Source organism: Procambarus clarkii, chromosome 62 (assembly GCF_040958095.1).
Source record: "Procambarus clarkii isolate CNS0578487 chromosome 62, FALCON_Pclarkii_2.0, whole genome shotgun sequence".
Taxonomy (NCBI): Eukaryota; Metazoa; Arthropoda; class Malacostraca; order Decapoda; family Cambaridae; genus Procambarus; species Procambarus clarkii.
In genome coordinates, this window is record NC_091211.1 from 31,321,166 (window position 1) to 31,337,306 (window position 16,141).

The window sequence follows — 16,141 nt, forward strand, 5'->3', positions numbered from 1 at the left end:
TTTGTATCATTTTTATCGTATATTTAATGAATTAATACCAATAAACTGAAAATTCACAAAAACGTGGAAAAACGGCAAAATATTGCCTAATTCGATGATATTTTGTTTAAATCACACAAAGGAAAAGGGATGATAAACGTCAAAATATTGCTAAATTCGAAGATTTTTAGTACAAAACAAAATGCAAGAAACTTGCTTAAAAATGCAAAGTTTGCGAAATTCTGAGCTATGACGACCAAATCACATATCGTGAGAAAACATGAAGTAGTATCGAAATATTGGTAAAAATGAATATATTTACGTAAAATCACACTACATGAAAAACGTGAAAAAAGTCACTATTTTACCATATTTGAGGATTTTAACTTCAAATCATAGAGCGAGGTTTCGTATTAAGAAGATCCAAGAAAAGACATATGACAATGTTTTTTCCAATACAAGTGATAGAAATCAATGAGTTTTCATTAGAATTAACTAAAATGTTCCTGATTTTCCGTTTATATTACCGATGGAAGATGTACACGTAAAACCGCTCTAATCCGGCTGAAACGTCGATATATGCAATAAAAACAGAACTTCTCCCCTTTTCAATATCTTACTCTGTATTTTAACGAGAAACAAATAGTTGATTGAAAATGAAGTATTTAAGGTTAATTTCTAATCAATTATGTGTCTGCATCATTTTTATCGTATATTTAATGAATTAATACCAATAAACTGAAAATTCACAAAAACGTGGAAAAACGGCAAAATATTGCCTAATTCGATGATATTTTGTTTAAATCACATAGAGGAAAAGTGGATGATAAACGACAAAATATTGCTAAATTCGATGATTTTTAGTACAAACAAAATGCAAGAAACTTGCTTTAACGCAATATTTTGTGAAATTCTAAAATTTGAAGGCCAAATCACATATCGTGATACTGCATAAAATAGTATCGAAGTATTGGTAAAAATGAACATATTTACGTAATATCAAACTACATGAAAAACGTGAAAAAAATCACTATTATAGCAAATTTGAGGATTTTAACTACGAATCATAAAGCGAGGTTTCGTATTGTTTAGATCCAAGAAAAGACATATGACAATGTTGTTTCCAATACAAATGATAAAATCAATGTGTTTTCATTAGAATTAACTAAAATGTTCCTGATGTTCCGTTTATATTACCGATGGAAGAAGTACACGTAAAACCGCTCTAATCCGGCTGAAACGTCGATATATGCAATAAAAACAGAACTTCTCCCCTTTTCAACATCTTGCTCTGTATTTTAACGAGAAACAAATAGTTGATTGAAAATAAATATTTAAGTTTAATTTCTAATCAGTTATGTGTTTGTATCTTTTTATCGTATATAATGAATTAATACCAATAAATGAAAATTCACAAAAACGTGGAAAAACGGCAAAATATTGCCTAATTCGATGATATTTTGTTTAAATCACAATAGGAAAAGGGGATGATAAACGTCAAAATATTGCTAAATTCGAAGATTTTTAGTACAAAACAAAATGCAAGAAACTTGCTTAAAAATGCAAAGTTTGCGAAATTCTGATATGACGACCAAATCACATATCGTGAGAAAACATGAAGTAGTATCGAAATATTGGTAAAAATGAATATATTTACGTAAATCACACTACATGAAAAACGTGAAAAAAGTCACTATTTACCATATTTGAGGATTTTAACTTCAAATCATAGAGCGAGGTTTCGTATTAAGAAGATCCAAGAAAAGACATATGACAATGTTGTTTCCAATACAAATGATAAAAATCAATGTGTTTTCATTAGAATTAACTAAAATGTTCCTGATGTTCCGTTTATATTACCGATGGAAGATGTACACGTAAAACCGCTCTAATCCGGCTGAAACGTCGATATATGCAATAAAAACAGAACTTCTCCCCTTTTCAACATCTTACTCTGTATTTTAACGAGAAACAAATAGTTGATTGAAAATGAAGTATTTAAGTTAATTTCTAATCAGTTATGTGTTTGTATCATTTTTATCGTATATATAATGAATTAATACCAATAAATGAAAATTCACAAAAACGTGGAAAAACGGCAAAATATTGCCTAATTCGATGATATTTTGTTTAAATCACATAGAGGAAAAGGGATGATAAACGTCAAAATATTGCTAAATTCGATTTTAGTACGAAACAAAATGCAAGAAAACTTGCTTTAACGCAATAGTTTGTGAAATTCTAAAATTTGAAGGCCAAATCACATATCGTGATACTGCATAAAATAGTATCGAATATTGGTAAAAATGAACATATTTACGTAATATCAAACTACATGAAAAACGTGAAAAAAATCACTATTATAGCAAATTTGAGGATTTTAACTACGAATCATAAAGCGAGGTTTCGTATTGTTTAGATCCAAGAAAAGACATGACAATGTTGTTTCCAATACAAATGATAAAAATCAATGTGTTTTCATTAGAATTAACTAAAATGTTCCTGATGTTCCGTTTATATTACCGATGGAAGATTGTACACGTAAAACCGCTCTAATCCGGCTGAAACGTCGATATATGCAATAAAAACAGAACTTCTCCCCTTTTCAACATCTTACTCTGTATTTTAACGAGAAACAAATAGTTGATTGAAAATTAAATATTTAAGTTTAATTTCTAATCAGTTATGTGTTTGTATCATTTTTATCGAATATATAATGAATTAATACCAATAAAATGAAAATTCACAAAAACGTGGAAAAACGGCAAAATATTGCCTAATTCGATGATATTTTGTTTAAATCACAAAAGGAAAAGGGGATGATAAACGTCAAAATATTGCTAAATTCGATGATTTTTAGTACAAAACAAAATGCAAGAAACTTGCTTAAAAATGCAAAGTTTGCGAAATTCTGAAATATGACGGCCAAATCACATATCGTGAGAAAACATGAAGTAGTATCGAAATATTGGTAAAAATGAATATATTTACGGCAAATCACAATACATGAAAAACGTGAAAAAAGTCACTATTTTACCATATTTGTGGATTTTAACTTCAATCATAGAGCAAGGTTCGTATTAAGAAGATTCAAGAAAAGACATATGACAATGTTGTTTCCATTACAAATGATAAATATCAATGACTTTTCATTAGAATTAACTAAAATGTTCCTGATTTTCCGTTTATATTTCCGATGGAAGATGTACACGTAAAACTGCTCTTATCCGGCTGAAACGTCGATATATGTAATAAAGCAGAACTTCTCCCCTTTTCAATATCTTACTCTGTATTTTAACGAGAAACAAATAGTTGATTGAAAATGAAGTATTTAAGGTTAATTTCTAATCAGTTATGTGTTTGTATCATTTTTATCGTATATTTAATGAATTAATACCAATAAACTGAAAATTCACAAAAACGTGGAAAAACGGCAAAATATTGCCTAATTCGGTTATATTTTGTTTAAATCACACAAAGAAAAAGGGGATGATAAACGTCAAAATATTGCTAAATTCGAAAATTTTTAGTACAAAACAAAATACAAAAAACTTGCTTAAAAATGCAAAGTTTGCGAAATTCTGAGATATGACGGCCAAATCACATATCGTGAAAAAACATAAAGTAGTATCGAAATATTGGTAAAAATGAACACATTTACGTAATATCAAACTACATGAAAAACGTGAAAAAATCACTATTATACCAAAATTGAGGATTTTAACTACGAATCATAAAGCGAGGTTTCGTATTGTTTAGATCCAAGAAAGACATATGACAATGTTGTTTCCAATACAAATGATAAAAATCAATGAGTTTTCATTAGAATTAACTAAAATGTTCCTGATGTTCCGTTTATATTACCGATGAAAGATGTACACGTAAAACCGCTCTAATCCGGCTGAAACGTCGATATATGCAATAAAAACAGAACTTCTCCCCTTTTCAACATCTTACTCTGTATTTTAACGAGAAACAAATAGTGATTGAAAATGAAGTATTAACGTTAATTTTTAGTCAGTTATGGTTTGTATCATTTTTATCGTATATTTAATGAATTAATACCAATAAACTGAAAATTCACAAAAACGTGGAAAAACGGCAAAATATTGCCTAATTCGATGATATTTTGTTTAAATCACATAGAGGAAAAGTGGATTGATAAACGACAAAATATTGCTAAATTCGATGATTTTAGTACGAAACAAAATGCAAGAAAACTTGCTTTAACGCAATATTTTGTGAAATTCTAAAATTTGAAGGCCAAATCACATATCGTGATACTGCATAAAATAGTATCGAAGTATTGGTAAAAATGAACATATTTACGTAATATCAAACTACATGAAAAACGTGAAAAAAATCACTATTATAGCAAATTTGAGGATTTTAACTACGAATCATAAAGCGAGGTTTCGTATTGTTTAGATCCAAGAAAAGACATATGACAATGTTGTTTCCAATACAAATGATAAAAATCAATGTGTTTTCATTAGAATTAACTAAAATGTTCCTGATGTTCCGTTATATTACCGATGGAAGAAGTACACGTAAAACCGCTCTAATCCGGCTGAAACGTCGATATATGCAATAAAAACAGAACTTCTCCCCTTTTCAACATCTTGCTCTGTATTTTAACGAGAAACAAATAGTTGATTGAAAATTAAATATTTAAGTTTAATTTCTAATCAGTTATGTGTTTGTATCGTTTTTATCGTATATAAAATGAATTAATACCAATAAAATGAAAATTCACAAAAACGTGGAAAAACGGCAAAATATTGCCTAATTCGATGATATTTTGTTTAAATCACATATAGGAAAAGGGGATGATAAACGTCAAATATTGCTAAATTCGAAGATTTTTAGTACAAAACAAAATGCAAGAAACTTGCTTAAAAATGCAAGTTTGCGAAATTCTGTTCTATGACGACCAAATCACATATCGTGAGAAAACATGAAGTAGTATCGAAATATTGGTAAAAAGGAATATATTTACGTAAAATCACACTACATGAAAAACGTGAAAAAAGTCACTATTTTACCATATTGAGGATTTTAACTTCAATCATAGAGCGAGGTTTCGTATTAAGAAGATCCAAGAAAAGACATATGACAATGTTGTTTCCAATACAAATGATAAAAATCAATGTGTTTTCATTTGAATTAACTAAAATGTTCCTGATGTTCCGTTTATATTACCGATGGAAGATGTACACGTAAAACCGGTCTAATCCGGCTGAAACGTCGTTATATGCAATAAAAACAGAACTTCTCCCCTTTTCAACATCTTACTCTGTATTTTAACGAGAAACAAATAGTTGATTGAAAATTAAATATTTAAGTTTAATTTCTAATCAGTTATGTGTTTGTATCATTTTTATCGTATATATAATGAATTAATACCAATAAAATGAAAATTCACAAAAACGTGGAAAAAACGGCAAAATATTGCCTAATTGATGATATTTTGTTTAAATCCCATAGAGGAAAAGTGGATGATAAACGTCAAAATATTGCTAAATTCGATGAGTTTTAGTACGAAACAAAATGCAAGAAAACTTGCTTTAACGCAATATTTTGTGAAATTCTAAAATTTGAAGGCCAAATCACATATCGTGATACTGCATAAAATAGTATCGAAGTATTGGTAAAAATGAACATATTTACGTAATATCAAACTACATGAAAAACGTGAAAAAAATCACTATTATAGCAATTTGAGGATTTTAACTACGAATCATAAAGCGAGGTTTCGTATTGTTTTAGATCCTAGAAAAGACATGACAATGTTGTTTCCAATACAAATGATAAAAATCAATGTGTTTTCATTAGAATTAACTAAAATGTTCCTGATGTTCCGTTTATATTACCGATGGAAGATGTACACGTAAAACCGCTCTAATCCGGCTGAAACGTCGATATATGCAATAAAAACAGAACTTCTCCCCTTTTCAACATCTTACTCTGTATTTTAACGAGAAACAAATAGTTGATTGAAAATTAAATATTTAAGTTTAATTTCTAATCAGTTATGTGTTTGTATCATTTTTATCGAATATATAATGAATTAATACCAATAAAATGAAAATTCACAAAAACGTGGAAAAACGGCAAAATATTGCCTAATCGATGATATTTTGTTTAAATCACAAAAGGAAAAGGGGATGATAAACGTCAAAATATTGCTAAATTCGATGATTTTAGTACAAAACAAAATGCAAGAAACTTGCTTAAAAATGCAAAGTTTGCGAAATTCTGAAATATGACGGCCAAATCACATATCGTGAGAAAACATGAAGTAGTATCGAAATATTGGTAAAAATGAATATATTTACGGCAAATCACAATACATGAAAAACGTGAAAAAAGTCACTATTTTACCATATTTGTGGATTTTAACTTCAAATCATAGAGCAAGGTTTCGTATTAAGAAGATTCAAGAAAAGACATATGACAATGTTGTTTCCATTACAAATGATAAATATCAATGACTTTTCATTAGAATTAACTAAAATGTTCCTGATTTTCCGTTTATATTTCCGATGGAAGATGTACACGTAAAACTGCTCTTATCCGGCTGAAACGTCGATATATGTAATAAAGCAGAACTTCTCCCCTTTTCAATATCTTACTCTGTATTTTAACGAGAAACAAATAGTTGATTGAAAATGAAGTATTTAAGGTTAATTTCTAATCAGTTATGTGTTTGTATCATTTTTATCGTATATTTAATGAATTAATACCAATAAACTGAAAATTCACAAAAACGTGGAAAAAACGGCAAAATATTGCCTAATTCGGTTATATTTTGTTTAAATCACACAAAGAAAAAGGGGATGATAAACGTCAAAATATTGCTAAATTCGAAAATTTTTAGTACAAAACAAAATACAAAAAACTTGCTTAAAAATGCAAAGTTTGCGAAATTCTGAGATATGACGGCCAAATCACATATCGTGAAAAAACATAAAGTAGTATCGAAATATTGGTAAAAATGAACACATTTACGTAATATCAAACTACATGAAAAACGTGAAAAAAATCACTATTATACCAAAATTGAGGATTTTAACTACGAATCATAAAGCGAGGTTTCGTATTGTTTAGATCCAAGAAAAGACATATGACAATGTTGTTTCCAATACAAATGATAAAAATCAATGAGTTTTCATTAGAATTAACTAAAATGTTCCTGATGTTCCGTTTATATTACCGATGAAAGATGTACACGTAAAACCGCTCTAATCCGGCTGAAACGTCGATATATGCAATAAAAACAGAACTTCTCCCCTTTTCAACATCTTACTCTGTATTTTAACGAGAAACAAATAGTTGATTGAAAATGAAGTATTTAACGTTAATTTTTAGTCAGTTATGTGTTTGTATCATTTTTATCGTATATTTAATGAATTAATACCAATAAACTGAAAATTCACAAAAACGTGGAAAAACGGCAAAATATTGCCTAATTCGATGATATTTTGTTTAAATCACACAAAGGAAAAGAGGATGATAAACGTCAAAATATTGCTAAATTCGAAGATTTTTAGTACAAAACAAAATGCAAGAAACTTGCTTAAAAATGCAAAGTTTGCGAAATTCTGAGCTATTACGACCAAATCACATATCGTGAGAAAACATGAAGTAGTATCGAAATATTGGTAAAATGAATATATTTACGTAAAATCACACTACATGAAAAAAGTTAAAAAAGTCACTATTTTACCATATTTGAGGATTTTAACTTCAAATCATAGAGCGAGGTTTCGTATTAAGAAGATCCAAGAAAAGACATATGACAATGTTTTTTTCCAATACAAGTGATAGAAATCAATGAGTTTTCATTAGAATTAACTAAAATGTTCCTGATTTTCCGTTTATATTACCGATGGAAGATGTACACGTAAAACCGCTCTAATCCGGCTGAAACGTCGATATATGCAATAAAAACAGAACTTCTCCCCTTTTCAATATCTTACTCTGTATTTTAACGAGAAACAAATAGTTGATTGAAAATGAAGTATTTAAGGTTAATTTCTAATCAATTATGTGTCTGCATCATTTTTATCGTATATTTAATGAATTAATACCAATAAACTGAAAATTCACAAAACGTGGAAAAACGGCAAAATATTTCCTAATTCGATGATATTTTGTTTAAATCACATAGAGGAAAAGTGGATGATAAACGACAAAATATTGCTAAATTCGATGATTTTTAGTACGAAACAAAATGCAAGAAAACTTGCTTTAACGCAATATTTTGTGAAATTCTAAAATTTGAAGGCCAAATCACATATCGTGATACTGCATAAAATAGTATCGAAGTATTGGTAAAAATGAACATATTTACGTAATATCAAACTACATGAAAAACGTGAAAAAAATCACTATTATAGCAAATTTGAGGATTTTAACTACGAATCATAAAGCGAGGTTTCGTATTGTTTAGATCCAAGAAAAGACATATGACAATGTTGTTTCCAATACAAATGATAAAAATCAATGTGTTTTCATTAGAATTAACTAAAATGTTCCTGATGTTCCGTTTATATTACCGATGGAAGAAGTACACGTAAAACCGCTCTAATCCGGCTGAAACGTCGATATAGCAATAAAAACAGAACTTCTCCCCTTTTCAACATCTTGCTCTGTATTTTAACGAGAAACAAATAGTTGATTGAAAATTAAATATTTAAGGTTAATTTCTAATCAGTTATGTGTTTGTATTGTTTTTATCGTATATAAATGAATTAATACCAATAAAATGAAAATTCACAAAAACGTGGAAAAACGGCAAAATATTGCCTAATTCGATGATATTTTGTTTAAATCACATATAGGAAAAGGGGATGATAAACGTCAAAATATTGCTAAATTCGAAGATTTTTAGTACAAAACAAAATGCCAGAAACTTGCTTAAAAATGCAAAGTTTGCGAAATTCTGAGCTATGACGACCAAATCACATATCGTGAGAAAACATGAAGTAGTATCGAAATATTGGTAAAAAGGAATATATTTACGTAAAATCACACTACATGAAAAACGTGAAAAAAGTCACTATTTTACCATATTTGAGGATTTTAACTTCAAATCATAGAGCGAGGTTTCGTATTAAGAAGATCCAAGAAAAGACATATGACAATGTTGTTTCCAATACAAATGATAAAAATCAATGTGTTTTCATTAGAATTAACTAAAATGTTCCTGATGTTCCATTTATATTACCGATGGAAGATGTACACGTAAAACCGCTCTAATCCGGCTGAAACGTCGATATATGCAATAAAAACAGAACTTCTCCCCTTTTCAACATCTTACTCTGTATTTTAACGAGAAACAAATAGTTGATTGAAAATGAAGTATTTAACGTTAATTTTTAGTCAGTTATGTGTTTGTATCATTTTTATCGTATATTTAATGAATTAATACCAATAAACTGAAAATTCACAAAAACGTGGAAAACGGCAAAATATTGCCTAATTCGATGATATTTTGTTTAAATCACAAAAAGGAAAAGGGGATGATAAACGTCAAAATATTGCTAAATTCGATGATTTTTAGTACAAAACAAAATGCAAGAAACTTGCTTAAAAATGCAAAGTTTGCGAAATTCTGAAATATGACGGCCAAATCACATATCGTGAGAAAACATGAAGTAGTATCGAAATATTGGTAAAAATTAATATATTTACGGAAAATCACAATACATGAAAAACGTGAAAAAAGTCACTATTTTACCATATTTGTGGATTTTAAATTCAAATCATAGAGCAAGGTTTCGTATTAAGAAGATTCAAGAAAAGACATATGACAATGTTGTTTCCATTACAAATGATAAATATCAATGACTTTTCATTAGAATTAACTAAAATGTTCCTGATTTTCCGTTTATATTTCCGATGGAAGATGTACACGTAAAACTGCTCTTATCCGGCTGAAACGTCGATATATGTAATAAAGCAGAACTTCTCCCCTTTTCAATATCTTACTCTGTATTTTAACGAGAAACAAATAGTTGATTGAAAATGAAGTATTTAACGTTAATTTTTAGTCAGTTATGTGTTTGTATCATTTTATCGTATATATAATGAATTAATACCAATAAAATGAAAATTCACAAAAACGTGGAAAAACGACAAAATATTGCCTAATTCGATGATATTTTGTTTAAATCACAAAAAGGAAAAGGGGATGATAAACGTCAAAATATTGCTAAATTCGAAGATTTTTAGTACAAAACAAAATGCAAGAAACTTGCTTAAAAATGCAAAGTTTGCGAAATTCTGAGATATGACGGCCAAATCACATATCGTGAAAAAACATGAAGTAGTATCGAAATATTGGTAAAAATGAACATATTTACGTAATATCAATCTACATGAAAATCGTGAAAAAAATCACTATTATACCAAAATTGAGGATTTTAACTACGAATCATAAAGCGAGGTTTCGTATTGTTTAGATCCAAGAAAATACATATGACAATGTTGTTTCCAATACAAATGATAAAAATCAATGAGTTTTCATTAGAATTAACTAAAATGTTCCTGATGTTCCGTTTATATTACCGATGGAAGATGTACACGTAAAACCGCTCTAATCCGGTTGAAACGTCGATATATGCAATAAAAACAGAACTTCTCCCCTTTTCAACATCTTACTCTGTATTTTAACGAGAAACAAATAGTTGCTTGAAAATGAAGTATTTAACATTAATTTTTAGTCAGTTATGTGTTTGTATCATTTTTATCGTATATTTAATGAATTAATACGAATAAACTGAAAATTCACAAAAACGTGGAAAAACGGCAAAATATTTCCTAATTCGATGATATTTTGTTTAAATCACATAGAGGAAAAGTGGATGATAAACGACAAAATATTGCTAAATTCGATGATTTTTAGTACGAAACAAAATGCAAGAAAACTTGCTTTAACGCAATATTTTGTGAAATTCTAAAATTTGAAGGCCAAATCACATATCGTGATACTGCATAAAATAGTATCGAAGTATTGGTAAAAATGAACATATTTACGTAATATCAAACTACATGAAAAACGTGAAAAAAATCACTATTATAGCAAATTTGAGGATTTTAACTACGAATCATAAAGCGAGGTTTCGTATTGTTTAGATCCAAGAAAAGACATATGACAATGTTGTTTCCAATACAAATGATAAAAATCAATGTGTTTTCATTAGAATTAACTAAAATGTTCCTGATGTTCCGTTTATATTACCGATGGAAGAAGTACACGTAAAACCGCTCTAATCCGGCTGAAACGTCGATATAGCAATAAAAACAGAACTTCTCCCCTTTTCAACATCTTGCTCTGTATTTTAACGAGAAACAAATAGTTGATTGAAAATTAAATATTTAAGGTTAATTTCTAATCAGTTATGTGTTTGTATTGTTTTTATCGTATATAAAATGAATTAATACCAATAAAATGAAAATTCACAAAAACGTGGAAAAACGGCAAAATATTGCCTAATTCGATGATATTTTGTTTAAATCACATATAGGAAAAGGGGATGATAAACGTCAAAATATTGCTAAATTCGAAGATTTTTAGTACAAAACAAAATGCCAGAAACTTGCTTAAAAATGCAAAGTTTGCGAAATTCTGAGCTATGACGACCAAATCACATATCGTGAGAAAACATGAAGTAGTATCGAAATATTGGTAAAAAGGAATATATTTACGTAAAATCACACTACATGAAAAACGTGAAAAAAGTCACTATTTTACCATATTTGAGGATTTTAACTTCAAATCATAGAGCGAGGTTTCGTATTAAGAAGATCCAAGAAAAGACATATGACAATGTTGTTTCCAATACAAATGATAAAAATCAATGTGTTTTCATTAGAATTAACTAAAATGTTCCTGATGTTCCATTTATATTACCGATGGAAGATGTACACGTAAAACCGCTCTAATCCGGCTGAAACGTCGATATATGCAATAAAAACAGAACTTCTCCCCTTTTCAACATCTTACTCTGTATTTTAACGAGAAACAAATAGTTGATTGAAAATTAAATATTTAAGTTTAATTTCTAATCAGTTATGTGTTTGTATCATTTTTATCGTATATATAATGAATTAATACCAATAAAATGAAAATTCACAAAAACGTGGAAAAACGGCAAAATATTGCCTAATTCGATGATATTTTGTTTAAATCACAAAAAGGAAAAGGGGATGATAAACGTCAAAATATTGCTAAATTCGATGATTTTTAGTACAAAACAAAATGCAAGAAACTTGCTTAAAAATGCAAAGTTTGCGAAATTCTGAAATATGACGGCCAAATCACATATCGTGAGAAAACATGAAGTAGTATCGAAATATTGGTAAAAATTAATATATTTACGGAAAATCACAATACATGAAAACGTGAAAAAAGTCACTATTTTACCATATTTGTGGATTTTAAATTCAAATCATAGAGCAAGGTTTCGTATTAAGAAGATTCAAGAAAAGACATATGACAATGTTGTTTCCATTACAAATGATAAATATCAATGACTTTTCATTAGAATTAACTAAAATGTTCCTGATTTTCCGTTTATATTTCCGATGGAAGATGTACACGTAAAACTGCTCTTATCCGGCTGAAACGTCGATATATGTAATAAAGCAGAACTTCTCCCCTTTTCAATATCTTACTCTGTATTTTAACGAGAAACAAATAGTTGATTGAAAATGAAGTATTTAACGTTAATTTTTAGTCAGTTATGTGTTTGTATCATTTTTATCGTATATATAATGAATTAATACCAATAAAATGAAAATTCACAAAAACGTGGAAAAACGACAAAATATTGCCTAATTCGATGATATTTTGTTTAAATCACAAAAAGGAAAAGGGGATGATAAACGTCAAAATATTGCTAAATTCGAAGATTTTTAGTACAAAACAAAATGCAAGAAACTTGCTTAAAAATGCAAAGTTTGCGAAATTCTGAGATATGACGGCCAAATCACATATCGTGAAAAAACATGAAGTAGTATCGAAATATTGGTAAAAATGAACATATTTACGTAATATCAATCTACATGAAAATCGTGAAAAAAATCACTATTATACCAAAATTGAGGATTTTAACTACGAATCATAAAGCGAGGTTTCGTATTGTTTAGATCCAAGAAAATACATATGACAATGTTGTTTCCAATACAAATGATAAAAATCAATGAGTTTTCATTAGAATTAACTAAAATGTTCCTGATGTTCCGTTTATATTACCGATGGAAGATGTACACGTAAAACCGCTCTAATCCGGTTGAAACGTCGATATATGCAATAAAAACAGAACTTCTCCCCTTTTCAACATCTTACTCTGTATTTTAACGAGAAACAAATAGTTGCTTGAAAATGAAGTATTTAACATTAATTTTTAGTCAGTTATGTGTTTGTATCATTTTTATCGTATATTTAATGAATTAATACGAATAAACTGAAAATTCACAAAAACGTGGAAAAACGGCAAAATATTACCTAATTCGATGATATTTTGTTTAAATCACACAAAGGAAAAGGGGATGATAAACGTCAAAATATTGCTAAATTCGAAGATTTTTAGTACAAAACAAAATGCAAGAAACTTGCTTAAAAATGCAAAGTTTGCGAAATTCTGAGCTATGACGACCAAATCACATATCGTGAGAAAACATGAAGTAGTATCGAAATATTGGTAAAAATGAATATATTTACGTAAAATCACACTACATGAAAAACGTGAAAAAAGTCACTATTTTACCATATTTGAGGATTTTAACTTCAAATCATAGAGCGAGGTTTCGTATTAAGAAGATCCAAGAAAAGACATATGACAATGTTTTTTCCAATACAAGTGATAGAAATCAATGAGTTTTCATTAGAATTAACTAAAATGTTCCTGATTTTCCGTTTATATTACCGATGGAAGATGTACACGTAAAACCGCTCTAATCCGGCTGAAACGTCGATATATGCAATAAAAACAGAACTTCTCCCCTTTTCAATATCTTACTCTGTATTTTAACGAGAAACAAATAGTTGATTGAAAATGAAGTATTTAAGGTTAATTTCTAATCAATTATGTGTCTGCATCATTTTTATCGTATATTTAATGAATTAATACCAATAAACTGAAAATTCACAAAAACGTGGAAAAACGGCAAAATATTGCCTAATTCGATGATATTTTGTTTAAATCACATAGAGGAAAAGTGGATGATAAACGACAAAATATTGCTAAATTCGATGATTTTTAGTACGAAACAAAATGCAAGAAAACTTGCTTTAACGCAATATTTTGTGAAATTCTAAAATTTGAAGGCCAAATCACATATCGTGATACTGCATAAAATAGTATCGAAGTATTGGTAAAAATGAACATATTTACGTAATATCAAACTACATGAAAAACGTGAAAAAAATCACTATTATAGCAAATTTGAGGATTTTAACTACGAATCATAAAGCGAGGTTTCGTATTGTTTAGATCCAAGAAAAGACATATGACAATGTTGTTTCCAATACAAATGATAAAAATCAATGTGTTTTCATTAGAATTAACTAAAATGTTCCTGATGTTCCGTTTATATTACCGATGGAAGAAGTACACGTAAAACCGCTCTAATCCGGCTGAAACGTCGATATATGCAATAAAAATAGAACTTCTCCCCTTTTCAACATCTTGCTCTGTATTTTAACGAGAAACAAATAGTTGATTGAAAATTAAATATTTAAGTTTAATTTCTAATCAGTTATGTGTTTGTATCGTTTTTATCGTATATAAAATGAATTAATACCAATAAAATGAAAATTCACAAAAACGTGGAAAAACGGCAAAATATTGCCTAATTCGATGATATTTTGTTTAAATCACATATAGGAAAAGGGGATGATAAACGTCAAAATATTGCTAAATTCGAAGATTTTTAGTACAAAACAAAATGCAAGAAACTTGCTTAAAAATGCAAAGTTTGCGAAATTCTGTTCTATGACGACCAAATCACATATCGTGAGAAAACATGAAGTAGTATCGAAATATTGGTAAAAAGGAATATATTTACGTAAAATCACACTACATGAAAAACGTGAAAAAAGTCACTATTTTACCATATTTGAGGATTTTAACTTCAAATCATAGAGCGAGGTTTCGTATTAAGAAGATCCAAGAAAAGACATATGACAATGTTGTTTCCAATACAAATGATAAAAATCAATGTGTTTTCATTAGAATTAACTAAAATGTTCCTGATGTTCCGTTTATATTACCGATGGAAGATGTACACGTAAAACCGGTCTAATCCGGCTGAAACGTCGTTATATGCAATAAAAACAGAACTTCTCCCCTTTTCAACATCTTACTCTGTATTTTAACGAGAAACAAATAGTTGATTGAAAATTAAATATTTAAGTTTAATTTCTAATCAGTTATGTGTTTGTATCATTTTTATCGTATATATAATGAATTAATACCAATAAAATGAAAATTCACAAAAACGTGGAAAAACGGCAAAATATTGCCTAATTCGATGATATTTTGTTTAAATCCCATAGAGGAAAAGTGGATGATAAACGTCAAAATATTGCTAAATTCGATGAGTTTTAGTACGAAACAAAATGCAAGAAAACTTGCTTTAACGCAATATTTTGTGAAATTCTAAAATTTGAAGGCCAAATCACATATCGTGATACTGCATAAAATAGTATCGAAGTATTGGTAAAAATGAACATATTTACGTAATATCAAACTACATGAAAAACGTGAAAAAAATCACTATTATAGCAAATTTGAGGATTTTAACTACGAATCATAAAGCGAGGTTTCGTATTGTTTAGATCCTAGAAAAGACATGACAATGTTGTTTCCAATACAAATGATAAAAATCAATGTGTTTTCATTAGAATTAACTAAAATGTTCCTGATGTTCCGTTTATATTACCGATGGAAGATGTACACGTAAAACCGCTCTAATCCGGCTGAAACGTCGATATATGCAATAAAAACAGAACTTCTCCCCTTTTCAACATCTTACTCTGTATTTTAACGAGAAACAAATAGTTGATTGAAAATTAAATATTTAAGTTTAATTTCTAATCAGTTATGTGTTTGTATCATTTTTATCGTATATATAATGAATTAATACCAAT